The 15,657-nt window shown below is 42.2% G+C and overlaps 1 protein-coding gene across 1 annotated transcript in view; it reads right to left on the bottom strand.

Moving 5' to 3' along the window:
• Positions 1-15,657, bottom strand: part of KIF16B (kinesin family member 16B) — a 742,061-nt gene that overhangs the window by 285,192 nt on the left and 441,212 nt on the right.

A 15,657-nucleotide genomic window follows, 5' to 3' on the forward strand; every position in this document is an offset into this window, starting at 1 on the left:
GCGTTTTTCCGGTGTTTATCTAATAAACACTTTTTAAAATATTTTTTTTTGCATTGTATAGCAAGTGTTGCTTTCCTGTAACAGGTGTTCTCACATAGCAGGATGTTAGTCCTTACATATGGGTGACGTCAGTGGGCGGAGCCCTGCTATGGAAAACTTTCTGTCAAAGTTTCTATAAAGCTTTGACTGACGCTGGCACACTGAGTGCACTGAGCATGCTCAGCCTGCAATTATCCCTGTGACCACAGGTGTCTCCCCTCAGTCTCGTCTTATAGCAAAAAGCGCAAGCAAAACTAAAATAATAAAATGTATGTAGACCCAACTCCGCGGGGTGGCGGGTGGGTTTCGTGAAGACTAACATCCTGCTGTCCTGTGAGAACACCTGTTACAGGTAAGCAACATTTGCTTTCTCACAGGACAAGCAGGATGGTAGTCCTCACATATGGGTGAGTACCGAGCTGAGGGTGCCCAAGAGTGTACCCAATGCACCCAAGACGTGCAAAAGGCGCAACGTCGGGGGGGGGGGGGTTTGGTAAGGAGGGCATCCTGAAACCCTTAACGGGTTGGTGGAAGGATGTTGGGTAGTTAAACCGAACAGAAGAGGAGTAGACGGACTGGCCAAACATGGAAGCATGGCGGCCAGTCTTATCTAAGCAATAATGGGCTGCAAAGGTATGGAGAGAGCTCCAGGTCGCAGCTTTACAAATATGTACAAGCGGCACCAGCCGAAGATGAGTTATTGAGGCTGCTACGGCCCTAACAGAGTGTGGTTACACACGGTGTTGGAGTGAAATGCCTGCTTGTTAGTAGGAAAAAGAGATACACACCGTCAATTAGGAGGAATAGGTCTGTTTGACCACTGGAACTCGCAGCTTGGCTTTTGCCACAGGAGGAAAGAGTTAGGTGGAATTCCTATGGAGTGTAGTGCGGTCTGGATAGAATGCAAGTGCAGTTTTACAGTCCAAGGAGTGGAAAACCCTCTCGCTCTGGTGAGAGAGAGGTATTGGGAAAAAGTGGGCAGAGTATATTCTGAGTAAGGTGAGATGCTGCGTCTACCTTAAGAAGGATATGAAGTTGAGTACATAAAACCACTCGGTCATGGAGGAACGGACGGTCGGGTGAGTATGTAACATGGTGTGGAACTCACTGACCCTGTTGGCAGAAGTGATGACTACGAGGGAAAGAATTTCCCATTGTAGACTGTTAAGTGAGAGGAATGGCAAGGCTCGAATGGGGAACGCATGAGTCTTGTAAGCACTAATATATAGGCCCCATTCCATAACCAGTAAAAAATAGAGGCGGCTTAATCAATGGATAACCCATGGTAAGCTGACTCGGAAGGGTTGAACCGTTAATCAGGTATCCCCACTCCCAAGTGGTATGCCAATTGGAATCGAGGCGTACCCATGTAGAGGATGTCTGGGAAGCAGAATCCAAGGGAGTAAGAGAAAAGAGTGGTGTAGAAATAAAGGGGGTAAAACCCTTTTTTTTTTTTTTACGACACTAGGTAAATCATGCCATTTTGAATGGTAGGATTTGTGTGTAGAAGGTTTTTGAGACGCTACCAGTACCTGAGAATATCAGTGAGTTCATGATATGAGACTGACTTGTGAGAAGGCGAATTGGGTACTGGTGTGATAGATTGAGAAGTATGGGAAAGCATACTGGTCTCGGCCAGGACGTGGGTCTGAGAACAGTGAACCCCGACCTGGTGCAGCATAATAAGGGTTCTGGCTATGAGAGGCATCAAAAGAGACACATATAAGAGGCCTTTGTTGCAGCAAAGGCGTCTATGGGAACGCCTTGGAGACATGTGTAGGGAGTAGAATCTGTCCACCGTATGGTTTGATTCAGACGCAGAGGGCAAGTTCGGTTGACCTCAGTGCTAGAAGATTTTCCTCGCTACACATATAATCCGAGACCATCCGAGAGGATGGAAACTTATGTGGAGAAGGTCTGCTAGTGCATTCAGTAAGTCTGTTAGATAAGTGGCCTGGGGATGCATGCTGCACAGCTTCCTAGCTGAGCAGCTAAGAGGTTGTGCGTGCTTGTGTGTTGGAAATACCACAATGTCACTATGCTGTCTGCATGCACAAAGGTTTGTTGCATAGGCAGTATTGTAAGGCATAAAGGCATAACTCATGGCTCAAAGCTCCAGGAAGTTGATGTGAAACTCTGCATGGAGCGGAATAGACGCATATTGGGGTGAGAAGATGTTAGTGCGAACTCTGCAACCCTGAGTAAATGCGAGCATGAGCAGGACCAGTCTAGGTTTTGGTTCTAGATCTGCAATATGGATCAAAGACGAAAGTGGTTGAACAGCTTAGGTCCACTGATAATTGAATTTCACTGAATCTGACTCATAGCAAATTTTGGACCTATGAGCAAGTGCATGGTGAAAAAAATGCCGTGGCCCAACAATGAAAGAATTGAGGGGCTGAGGTTATGTTGTATGCGTGCAGAGACATACAGGAATTTGTCAGAATGTCTGCGCAGTTGTTGGACAGGAAGTTCGTTGTGACTGTGGTGTCCAGAAGTGTGCAATATGGGATTTATGGTAGTTAACAGCAATCCCAGGTAGTAGATTTATAGTGAGTCATGAAGAACATAGAGCTCCTTGCTTGGATTGACTGTTGTTATGCAGCTGTCCATGCAAGGAAAAGTCTGAATGATGTTTTACTCCGTAGAGAAAGAGCAGTCACTGCTAGTGATTTAATGAAATACCTAAGTTGCCGAAGCTGGTGCAACCGGCAGAGCTTGGGAAGGTAATATTGTTGATTTACCATGAAGCACATAGGAAGATTAGAGGAGAGAGGAAACCTACTTACTGCGGTATGGAAGCATGGTGACGAGAGATACCATTTTACCTGTGCCTTCTGAAGAAAATTGATATTTCTGAGGTCCAGGATGGGCGGAGAGTAACTACTTTCTGTTGAAAGAAAGAATAGTGAAATTAAAACTCCCCCACCCCCCACCCACCCCTGCGCTTTGTAGCGTCCGGATGACTGTACCCTGAACCTTGGTACAAAGTGGGGTGGCCGCTCGGATATCCAGCAAGTTGAGAGACCGGGAGGTGTCCAACTGGCGGGGCTGACATAATCTGGATATCATGTAATCTCCCACGAGAGCGTGAGCGGTAAAAGTCTTACCCGCAATTCTGTGTGCTATACAAGAAAACGTTGAGACCTATCGCCAGGTCTCGAGGTGGACTTACAATTGAGACAGTGTTTGCTGAATCTTGTGTTTAGCAGATCAACGAATGCATCTGGAATTTCGGTCCTTAATTAGGAACCAGAAATCAGAGTATTAATCAGTACAGAGTCCCGTTGCTGACAACGGGAGGATGTCCTGATGTAATCCCAAATGATTGGTAGAGAGGTTCTCTTGGTATTGTGACATAGCTGGCAATAGCGATATGGGACACTAATACGGTTATTGGAAGATCAGACGACCTAGAACTTTTCGAACCATATGGCCCGATTTAGAGAACAGGTCTCAATGGGATTGTCGCTGAAGCAGGATTAGAGTAGAGTACTTACCATCTGTCGTGGATCGCAGAAGGACGAGGAGGCGAAGATTGATGGCTCTAGAGGTCTAGAACGGGTAGATGTGAATCGGTTATTTACTCTTTCGGATAGTAGAAAGACTAGGGGGCACTCCATGAAGTTAGCATGGGGCACATTTAAAACTAATCGGAGAAAGTTCTTTTTTACTCAACGCACAATTAAACTCTGGAATTTGTTGCCAGAGAATGTGGTTCGTGCAGTTAGTATAGCTGTGTTTAAAAAAGGATTGGATAAATTCTTGGAGGAGAAGTCCATTACCTGCTATTAAGTTCACTTAGAGAATAGCCACTGCCATTAGCAATGGTTACATGGAATAGACTTAGTTTTTGGGTACTTGCCAGGTTCTTGTGGCCTGGATTGGCCACTGTTGGAAACAGGCTGCTGGGCTTGATGGACCCTTGGTCTGACCCAGTATGGCATTTTCTTATGTTCTTATGGATTTCATGAGTCATCAAGGGATAGCCTGAAGGACATAAACGTCAGACTCAACTTTGTAACCTGGTATGGTAGCACAGGTACAGAGGAGACAGGCTGAGCGTGTCTGGTGCTACCACAGTAATTTGTGGAGGTTCAGAACCCCGCACCGCTGTCAGTGGGGAATGCCTCGGGTACAGGGGAGCCATTATGACTCATTAACCTGGCCCTCTTTGCAGCGGCTCAATGTATCGTGACGCCAGTGCAGAATTCCTTGGAACTCGGTCCGGTTATTCTGAAGCACCAAGGACTGCCAGCACCGTGTGGAACAGTGGCGGTGGCAGTAGCGATGTTCCTCGGCCCGGGCATTCTCCAGCACCAAGTAGGATAGCACTGATGTGCTGGATGCTGTCGGTGGTGGATGGTCACAGTGCCGGTGACAATGAGTGCCACGGTGCTCGGCCCGGTCTTTCCCCAGCGCCAAGGTGGATGCCCTCACTGTCTTGGATGGTGAATGATGACGGAGTGTCAGCATGCCTGCATTGCTCCTGGCACTATGTAGTGTCGTAGGCTAATACAGAGCTTTAGTAAAGAACCCAAAGCATGAAGCACTGTGTTTAGGCGAGGGCATTGCCTGTAGGTGCTATGTCAGTATTGACGGTATCGATGACGGCATGGAGCGGCCTCAAGGGTATCGTCAAAAATATATATGAAAAATTGTTGATGGCCTGGGCAGAGCAACGATAACAATGATGGAGGCATGGACGGCATCAGTATAGGTCTCGATGGAAACTATGTGGCATCGAAGGATCGAATAGACATCGATGGCATCGAGAAATTGATTTCGGCATTGATGGAATCAATGGTCGCATCGATAGGAACGACAAGGACACCAATGGAAACGACTTGGGTATCGACGGCATCAATGGATGAAGACGGGCACTGACAGCATCAGTGGCATGGCCATGGGCATCAACAGCATGGCCATAGGCAATGGGCTCGATGGCATCGACATGGCCATCGATGGCATCGACGTAGGCATCGATATGGCATCGACCAAGGTGTTTATGGAAGCGACCCGGGCATTGATGGAATAGACGATGGCATCGGTGGAACCGACCTGGGCGATGATGGCATTGATGGAATCGACCCGGGCATTGATTGCATCGACCCAGGCAACTATGGCACCGACGACACCAAGGTGTGCATTGATGGCATCTGCCCGAGCATCGATGACACCAATGGAAAAAATCAGCGCCATGGATGAAAACATTGATGGCACTGAAAGAATCGATGCGGGGATTGATGACATTGACGGACCGCGGGGAGAGGGGTGTCGATGGTGTCGAAAAAGGCAAGACGGCCTGGTAGGGGGTACCGACGGTAGTGAGGGGGGCATCAAATGCACGAAGGTACCGAGATATGAATTCAACAGAGGACCTGGCGGCAACGGTAACTGTGGGAATCCCTATCTCACTAGAGCTAATAACCAGGCAGAGGGTCACGGTAGGACACTTGCAGGCTATGTGGGGCTAACTGTAAAAACATAGGGAGAGGGAAGGCCACAATTTTGTTGGTAGGCCGGGAAAACCGTAGTGAGGTGACAGGAACTGACCGAAAAACAGGGCATAGTACTCACCGAGCGTCGATTAAAAGTACGCGAAGGGAGACCTGCACAGGGAAAAAGTGTTTGTGACGTAAAAGTTTAAGTGTTTCCGCGAAGAAAAAAATTGTGAGAATTTCTCACAGAGCTCCTAACCGCTATACTTACTGCAGAGCAGAAAAAAGAAGACTCAGGGGAGACACCTGTGATCGCAGGGATACTTGCAGGCTGAGCATGCTCAATGCACTCAGTGTGCCAGTGTCAGTCAAAGCTTTATAGAAGCTTTGACAGCAAAGTTTTCCATAGCAGGGCTCTGTCCACGGACGTCACCCATATGTGAGGACTACCATCCTGCTTGACCTGTGAGAATAGTTAAAACCTAAAATCAGAAGCTCTAAATATAACATAACTAGTGCCCAATATACTCAAGGGGTTTTCCCATTTTGTGTCTATGGGAAAAAAGCTTAGTACATCTGACTCTAAATTAAGGAAATAAAATATACATTTTCAAACATTGGAAAAATCTTAGAAACAGAGGAACATGAGGGCAGAAAAAGTTTGTGCATCCACACCAATTACTCTTCTCATTTTCAATTGTTTTGCTCTGTAGTAAAGCTAGAAGCATTGTTCTCATTCAGTCATATCAGGGGCACTTAACACACTTACCATGTGGATAAATTTCAAAGGGAAACTACCTAAGCAGTTTTAAAAAATAATGTAGGCATATACAGAGGACATGCATACTTTGCAACAGTTATTTGTAAGGATGGTTGAAAGATAGATTGAGGAGAGTAAAATAGCACATGTACTTTTGAAAATCCCATGCATGAATATTTTTTTCCTTCCCTGACCCTAAGGGATTCATTAGAAAGCCTCTTAGAAGCTTACAAATACTTTTAGCTGGGCAGAATAGGGCAATTTTAAGTCGGCAATTTACCCTGATAAATGGCTTTGAAAACTGCTCTCGTTATAAGTAATATTCAAGTTACATCAGTATTCAAAATGAACCTATACCTAAATAAATTTAAATTCATTTAATGCAGCTAAAAAAACCTACTCAGAATTATTGTAAGGATAGATGAGGGTTAAATAGTTTGCTTTGAGAGAGGAAATCAGAATAACCTCTGTTGCACTGTTTTTCTTTCTTTCATTTCTCTTCCACTGGTTTAGATATGAATTGTCAGGGCAGGATGGGTACAGGTTTAATAATAGTTATGGAAATTACTTTGTTTGTTGTTCCTCATCAGTCTACCATCTCAGTCTTGGTTTTTACATTAACATGTTCTTGATAAAGTATAAGGGAAGGGAGAGGAGAAGGGTAGGGTGTGTATGTTCTTGGCTGGCTGAAAATATTTTTCTTTCATAGGCAATAAATCCTCTTTGTCAAAATGAAATGACTGGCTTAAATTTTAATACAACTACATACTGGATAAAATCTTGGAATCAACACTCAAAGCTATACATCTTCAATGGTTAATTGCTCAGCCTGAGAAAAATGTTTGCCTTATACACACTAGCTCATTGATTTCTCTGCTTAGTCTCTTTATCATTTTGCTTTAGTGTGAGAAGCTAAGAGAAAAAAAACAAAAACAATGTGCACATTGAAACTATAACAAAAAGGGTTAATCCTACCACAATTACAAATCACAATCAGGGGTTGCAGACAATTAAACAAAAGTCTTTCCATGATGCATCATCATACACAAGAGAGCAGAATGAAGAGTGCACATAACCCAGGAGTGATAGGGTTAACAGATTAAACCCATGAAACAGATAAAAAAGTAATCAACTGAATAATAAATGAATGCTGAGGTGGTCAAATCTTGAGTAAACAAAAAATGTGTCCTATAGTCGACCCATCCCTCGAGTAATGCTGACATATCCTGTGAATGATGGAAACTCTCTTAGTCTCAGATAAGAAAACCCCAACAATGTTCTAAAAATAATGACATCACCTCCTATCCCATGACTTGTTAGTTTTCCTAGAAGCCTCTCATGTGGGACTTTGTCGAACACCTTCTGAAAATCCAAATACACCATATCTACCAGTTCACCTTTGTCCACATGTTTATTCACACCTTCAAAAAAATGTAGGAGATGTGAGGCAAGACTTCCCTTGGGTAAATTCATACTGGCTGTGTCCCATCAAACCATGTCTATCTAAATGTTTTGCGATTTTATTTTTTATAACAGTTTCCACAATTTTTCCCGGCACTGATGTCATGCTCACCGGTCTATAGTTTCATGTATCATCCCTGGATCCCTTATTAAATATAGGAGTTACATTGGCCATCTTCCAGTCTTCAGGTACATTGGATGATTTTAATGATAGTTTACAAATTTTTACTAATAGGTCTTAAATTTCATTTTTTAGTTCTTTCAGAACTCTGGGGTATATACCATCCGGACCAGGTGATTTACTACTCTTCATTTTGTCAATCAGGCCTACCACATCTTCCAGGGTCACTGTGATTTGGTTCAGTTGATCTGAATCATCACCTATGAAAACCTTCTCTGGAACGGGTATCTCTCCAATATCCTCTTCAGTAAAAACTGAAGCAAAGAAATTGTTTAATCTTTCCGCGATGGCCTTATTTTCTCTAAGTGCCCCTTTAACCCCTTGATCATCCAACGGTTCAACCGACTCCCTTGCATGCTTTCTGCTTTGTATATATTTTAAAAAGTTTTTATTGTGAGTTTTTGCCTCTATGGCCAACTTCTTTTCAAATTTTCTCTTAGCCTGTCTTATCAATGTCTTATATTTAACTTGCCAATGCTTAAGCTTTATCCTATTTTCTTCTGATGGATCCTTCTTCTAATTTCTGAATGAAGATCTTTTGGCTAAAATGACCTCTTTCACCTCACCTTTTAACCATACCGGTAATCGTTTTGCCTTCCTTCCACCTTTCTTAATGCATGGAATACATCTGGTCTGTGCTTCTAGGATGGTATTTTTTAACAATGTCCATACCTGTTGCACACCTTTTACTTTTGTAGTTGCATCTTTCAGGTTTTTTTCTATTTTTCTCATATTTTCTAAGTTTCCCTTTTGAAAGTTTATTGCTAGAGCCATGGATTTACATTCTGTCCACCTTCCCCTTCCAGAGGAGTAGAAAGGTAAAAAAAAATAAAAAATGTAAGAATTAGATAGGTGGTAGGTGTTGGGGAGGGGAGGGTAAGAGGTAGGAAGGGTATGGTTAGGCATAGGAAAGTTCCCTCCTAGTTCGCTCCTTAATTGGAGCAGACTAGGAGGGAACTGGGGGAGGCCCGATTGCTTTGCCGCACATGGGCTTTTAAAATGACCCCCCTGCACGCAGAGGAGGCCATTTGCCTGCACATGCGTGCGCGGATGTTAAAGTCCGCCGCACATGTGCATGCAGATATCGTATTTTATAACACACGCGCATCAACATGCATGTGTTAGAAAATAACTGCACACGCAGGGTCGGGGTCGCGCTCCTTTGAAAAGTGACCCCTAAGTGATTTAGCCAGATAAGACTTATCTGGTTAGCTTACAGAGGATATTCAGCAGCACGGCTATGCTGCTTAATATGCTTGAATAAGTTGCTAATTAGCTGGATAAGTCTTATCTGGCTAACTCTAACTTATCTGGTTAACTTAACTGGAGAAATTTGAATATCAAATCTTATCCAGCTAAGCTAGTCAAATAAGTAGCTCTTCTCCAGAATGCCCATATCCTACCCACTACTTATATGGCTAACTATTTAGCTGGATAAGTAGGTATCCAGCTAAGAATGTCCACCTAATGTGACAGATATTCAGTCATCACGTCTTAGCTGGATAAGTCTCTATTATCCAGCTAAGTAACACTGAATACTGGCCTCTCGCAATTCAAGAAAAAGCACTATCCTCTGTTTTTGCAGCAATTCTATTTATTTGCTCGCCACAGAGATCAGACTAACCAGTCTAGTTTCCAGCCTCCTCCTTACTTTCACTTTTTTGAATAGCAACCACATCCATCCACCTCCAGCTCTTTAGTTATCTCCATGACAACTGACCAACATCCCTGCTCCTGATCAATGACAACAGGAAGTATGCTTGGCATTCAAGCCTAAAAGGCACTATACCAATCAATATTTATAATTATGTTGCAGAAGGTGGAAGATGGCTTGGATTGATGATTTTTCCCCACTGACACATATGAAGCCCAAATGATTAAATGTTTTAGTGACAATACAAATGAAATGCTGTAGAGATTCAAGTGTGGGCAGGCTTTTTTTAATTTAACTTTAGTTGGCACTGATGTGGATGTAGCTCATGTATCCTCAGTGTGGTTCCCTATCCCCTTTTCTGTACAAGGTCAAACTTCAAATGAGTGAAAATGCATGCCCAAAAATAGGACAATCAGGGTCATATATGGGGTAATTAGGCAACCTCTGAATTTTGTACCTCTAAGCCAGACAGCCCCAAATACTTCAATATATGTTCATTATTGCCCAATTCATTGCTACTCAATCTCCTTCGCAGTCTCAGCTCTAGCGTTGAATGTTGATTTTTTTTATTTTTTTTGTGTGTGATGGCCTTTGCAAATTGCTTTTCACTACAGTTTCCTTTCTGGACTAAAATTGGTGAAAACATCCCAAGTTTGGAAAATGGGAAATGCTAAATATCTGTTGAAATTTAATTTATGTTTTTGTCCTCCTTCCTGTACATTCCCACACTTTCACATCCCCTTATTTCATTTTATTTACTTCAATTTGACGTCTTGCCTATCCATGTGGCACAATGCGATGTACAAAATCCACGTAGAATAGAATTATACAAAAACATCAACAATTATATTTCAAATAATTACAATAAATTTAAGGTACAATTTAATCATCAGCATTTAATAAAGCTCCAAAATAAAAAATAAAGCCCCCCAACATGCTAAATATCTTTTAAGAATCATTAAAAATCCATGACTCAGAATGTTTACACCTGGAGTTTCTAATAATAATTCCATACTAGGACTAAACTCAGTAGCCAGATCAAAACCTCTCTTTAACCTAAGAAATTCTCCATCCAGCCAAAGATCTCCACAGGATAATCCATATATGCATGTGCATGCAATCTAGTACTTGCCAATTTAAAAGTCCTAAACAAAGGCACATCAAAAATACACAATTTTCAAATTTTAAACTATGGTCTGAGAAATATCTATACAATTTATCCATAAGATATTGGCAGTGCTCCTAGCCTCCCCCAATTGTGTGGCTCACAGGAGAAACTGCTCAATTAGCTTTCTGCCACATAATCGGCAACCTGCAACAGAATCAACATACCTGAAATTTTCCCACCTCCTATTTCAATCTTTTCAAGAAAGCTATAGTGCACCTTCCTTCTGTCTCGGCTCTCTCTGTTCCTGCTCCAGCCCTTCCCCCTTTTATACAGCATATGGGGAGGGGTGTTGTGAGGCTGAGGCTATAACAGATGAAAAAAAGAGGTGCTCTCTTCCATAATCCAGCCTCTTTCTTTCTATTGATTCCCTCCACCCTCTTCTCCTGTCCTGAAATGAACAGGAAGGGAGAGATGAAGTTGGAATAGACAAAGAAGTCAGAATGTTTGATCCTTCAAAGATCTCTTAAATCAAACCAAAAGTTATTTTGATATTATTCCTGGATGGCATGATGTCTTTTTTGAAGAATTTCATCTTTATACAAAGGTCTTTGCAGCTGCATGTGTGACCAATCATACATCATTTACAAAGACCTACCTGTGTTTTTGGAACTGCTTGTGTCTCACAGCTGGTGGAGAGGGCATTCATTTCAATACATAGAAGTCGTGATGACTGACAACACTACCTGACAAGTTTCAAACTTGTGCTAATTCAACCCCTTTTTGTACCTGTTAATGTGGGTCCAATATATGTGCACATATATTTCTATGCACTTAACAACTTGACAAACTGCTGATGCCAAGGGTATTTTTAACATATACTTCAAAAAATGGCAAGGACATTCTCAGGAAAATATTAGAAAGATGGTTGCACTATTTTAATTAAAAATAAATAGCATTTTTCACAGTTAAAAGTTTGAATTTATATGTCTTAGCTTGATAAATTATTGATGTTTTTACATGGAACATTTTTTATTTGTTCATAGTTTAAATATTATTTAAAAACAATGTGAATGGTTTTCAAAAAAAGTTTCAAGACTTTTTTTTTTTTTTACACATAGAGGTGTGAATCTATATAAAAAATTAAGCAAATTGTCATTTAATTGGCAGAGAATTTTGAAAAATCTGCCACAGAATATATTAACTCTTGCCACAGAATCTTGAAAAATCTACTGCAGAAAACTGGAGGCTCTGGATATTGGGGACCCAAGTCATGCAAAGCTTTAATTGTCAAACAGTTAATTTCAAAATTAAGATCTTGAGAGAAATGGGAGCCAAACTAACTTAGCTAATAAAAGAGATATATTGGCCAGAAATTAATTGGGCTGCTGAATTCTGGATCAATTGCAACCTATTCAAATATCTCGAGCAATCCTGCAAATATATATGAACATAAGATAATGCATACAGGGTCAGACCAAGGGTCATCAAGCATAGCATCCTGTTTCCAACAGTGGCCAATTCAGTCACAAGTACCTGGCAAGTAGGCTTGGCACAACCGGGTGTGCAAACTGAGCAATTGCACGGAGTGGCACACCCGGGGAGGCGGTGGGCGAGCCTGTCCACAGGTCAGCAGCATGGTGCTCTCTCCTTTTTCAGCCCCCAGAAGAGGATATGAGCTCATATCCTCCTGTGGCTGAAGAAACAGAGGGCCATCGCAGGGGGGGGGGGGGGAGAGGGCGGAGCCTCTATGCACAGGGCAGTGCAGAAGCTAGTGCCGGCCCTGCTGGCTAGTATCCAAACACTGTGGGCTGGATTTTAAAAAGGCCCGGCGACACGCTTAAACCCCTGGGACGTGTGTAAGTCCCGGGGCTTGCAAAAAGGGGCTGGAAGGGGCAGTGTGTGGGCGGGGCGGTCCTGGGGCGGGGTCAGAGGCTCCAGGCACAGCGGCCATTTGCCGCTGTGCTTGGGATTGTGCCTTGGCAGTCGGCCGGCAGGCGCAAAAGGTAAAGGTTTGGGGGGGGGTTAGAGTAAGGCTGGGGGGGGGGAAGGTTAGGGGAAAGGGTGGGAAGGTCAGGCTAGGGGGAAGGGAAATTCCCTCTCAGGCTGTTCCGATTTCAGAGCGGCCTGGGAGGGAATGGGGGAAGGCAGTGTGGCTCGGCACACGCAAGGTGCATAAATGTGCACCGCCTTGCGCACGTCGACCCAGGATTTTATAACATGTGCGCACCTGCGCGCACATGTTATAAAATCGGGCTTACATGTGCACGCACCAGGGTAGCGCGCGCACATGTAGGCCACGTGTGATTCTTTTAAAATCTACGCCTAAATAGATCTCAAGTTACTGTTCCTTATTGATTAATCACAGTTTATGAACTTTTCCACTTGGAAGTTATCCAAACCTTTTTTAAACCTACTTACATGAACTGCCTTAAGCACATCCTCTGGCAATGTATTCCAGGGCTTAACTATGTACTGAGTGAAAGTTGCAATAATCCAACAGGTTCAAATCCAAAGTGTGAATAACTATTTTAAGTTGGGTACAGGAGGAACGCTTTTCAAAGATAGACTAAACAAAGTCTGAATTAAGTTTCTGTGCTTATTTTTATGATTTGTTTATTCAATTTAAGATATGAATCAAAATGAATACCTAGACTTTTAATTTGAAAAGTAGCAGCAAGACAAGTATTGCCTAGGCTCAAATGAAGACCTAGGTTAGGCAGAAACTGTTACATCTGCCTCCAAGATACAGCATATCTATATATCATATGTGCAACCATGCAATCTCAAACTGTAGGATCTTACCAAATTCAGAAAAAAGATGCAAATAAAGGTTAAATAAAATGGAGATAAAATCAGCTTTGGTGGTACTCCATAATCTACATTACTAATTGATAAGATTCACCTTTGGTAAGAAAGCTTTAAAACATTTGAGTATGCCACCTCTGCCACAGAGAACCTAGAGTATGTCTACTAGAATACCTTGGTCCAAAGTGTCAAAAGCATCCAAGAGAACCAACAATATTAACAATATATCCCTGAATCATGCACCCTGAAGTCATCTACCAATAGTGTAGTTTAAGTGCTGAAACCAGCATGAAAGCCAGACTGAAATACATATAAGCCATTACTGGTCTTCAAGAAATCATTCAACTGAATCAAAACAGCCCTCTAAATCAATTTGGAAAGAAAAGAAAGGTTGGAGAATAGTCTGGTTATTGACAGGTAGAATCTAAGGAGGGTTTTAAAGGGGAGTGGAGAGGAAAAATGTGAGTCAATGGAAGAGTCCTGCTGTGGTGCAATGCTAAGGTTTTACTTTCTTCAAGTTTCCTTAAATTGAATATAAAGGTGCCAAACATTTTGAAGGCTAAAAGGATATTTCTATGCATGATATAACTGAATGAGAGAGATCAATATATTTAAACTTGTTATAAAAATAGAAAGTGACTGGGAATGATGTATGGCATGAATACAAGCAAGCACATTTCACCAGTTCAGATATTTCTACACTGGCTTTCGGTTTTGGCAGAAATTGATTTTAATAAATCTGGGTAAACCTGTAAGGCCTTAATAACTTTGGTTCAGATTCTTTGGATGAACTTCTACAAATTCCAATGCTGAGAACAGTCGATGCTTGGATTCTGGAAGGCTGAAATATATTTTGGCCAGCAAACAGTTTTCAATTATTTGCCTCATTTGTGGAGTTCTGCCAGAACGTGTTCCAGTTGCTCAGCAGTGGCCAATTTTAAAATTCCAGCTGAAGAGATTTTTCTTTTTAATTTTTAACTGATGCACTTGATTACAGTTAAAAAATGTGTTTTAAATTTTTCCGGTTGCAATAATCCCTGTGAAGTTATATCAATAGGGTTCTTTCATCAATGGAATTATATAGTTCTTGAAATATTCTGAATTAGAGTTTAATTTCAATAGGAGTGTTTCGGAAATGTTGACAGTTATACACAATTGTTGAATACTAAAACTAGTCAGGCTTAGTGGGAGCACTGAGGGGAGCGAATCACCTTTGCTGGTGGCTGAAAAGAATCAGTAAGTACTGCTTGGGGAAATGTTTAACACTTAAAAGTATTGGGGAGAAGTAAACTATCGGAATATATAATTTAGTGTGTTTGCGTATCTGTATTGAATAGCTAGACAGACGGCAGACAAAAAACAGAAGTTTGTGTGTTTGTATTTCCCACCCCTAGCTCATTCTTTAATTTATAGGCAGGTGACACTGGCACATTAAATACATAAATAAACAAATAAAAATAAATAATTAATCAGCCTTTTAACAAATTCAGAAATTCCCCACACCTTATCAAGAGTTCAATCATTCCTTTGTAGGTCACTACCAGATATATAGTGAATACACTAATACATTTAAAGGTCCCTAATTGTATGCAATCCTACTCTCATAGCAAACCTAAAACTACAAATTTGATGAAGGCAGCAGTTCATCAGCAAGAGGGGGGACTCTCAGTCTTTTGCAACAAGTTTCACATGTATGATTTTTTACCTGCTAGTGAGAAATTGTACATGTGCAATCCAATGCAAAGAGCTCCTGTCTCTCAGAGAATGATTCTGATCTCTGGAGGCTGGAGTGGCAGACCTGGAGGAGCTGAGGGAGAGAGGTATATAGATGAGACCTTCAGGGACATAGTTGCCAAGCCACATATCCAGTCTGACAACTCTGGTGCTGCCTTGGAGAAGGAAGGTCTCATGATCAGAGAACATCAAACTGGTACAGCAGGAAATGATCCCGTAGTAAGGACCTGCTCTCCATGTGGTGCACTGTCCTCTTGCACCGAGGATGTGTCTCCCAGGGCTACTTGCACAGGAGGGAAGGGTTAGGTTGGCCATCATAGCTAGTGATTCGATTATTAGAAATGTAGACAGCTGGGTGGCTGGTGGGCGTGAGGATCGCCTGGTGTCATGCTACCTGGTGCAAACATAGCGGACCTCACACATCACCTAGATAGGATTTTACACAGTGCTGGGGAGGAGCTGGCTGTCATGGTA

The sequence above is a fragment of the Rhinatrema bivittatum genome, chromosome 3 (assembly GCF_901001135.1).
Source record: "Rhinatrema bivittatum chromosome 3, aRhiBiv1.1, whole genome shotgun sequence".
NCBI classification, from domain to species: domain Eukaryota; kingdom Metazoa; phylum Chordata; class Amphibia; order Gymnophiona; family Rhinatrematidae; genus Rhinatrema; species Rhinatrema bivittatum.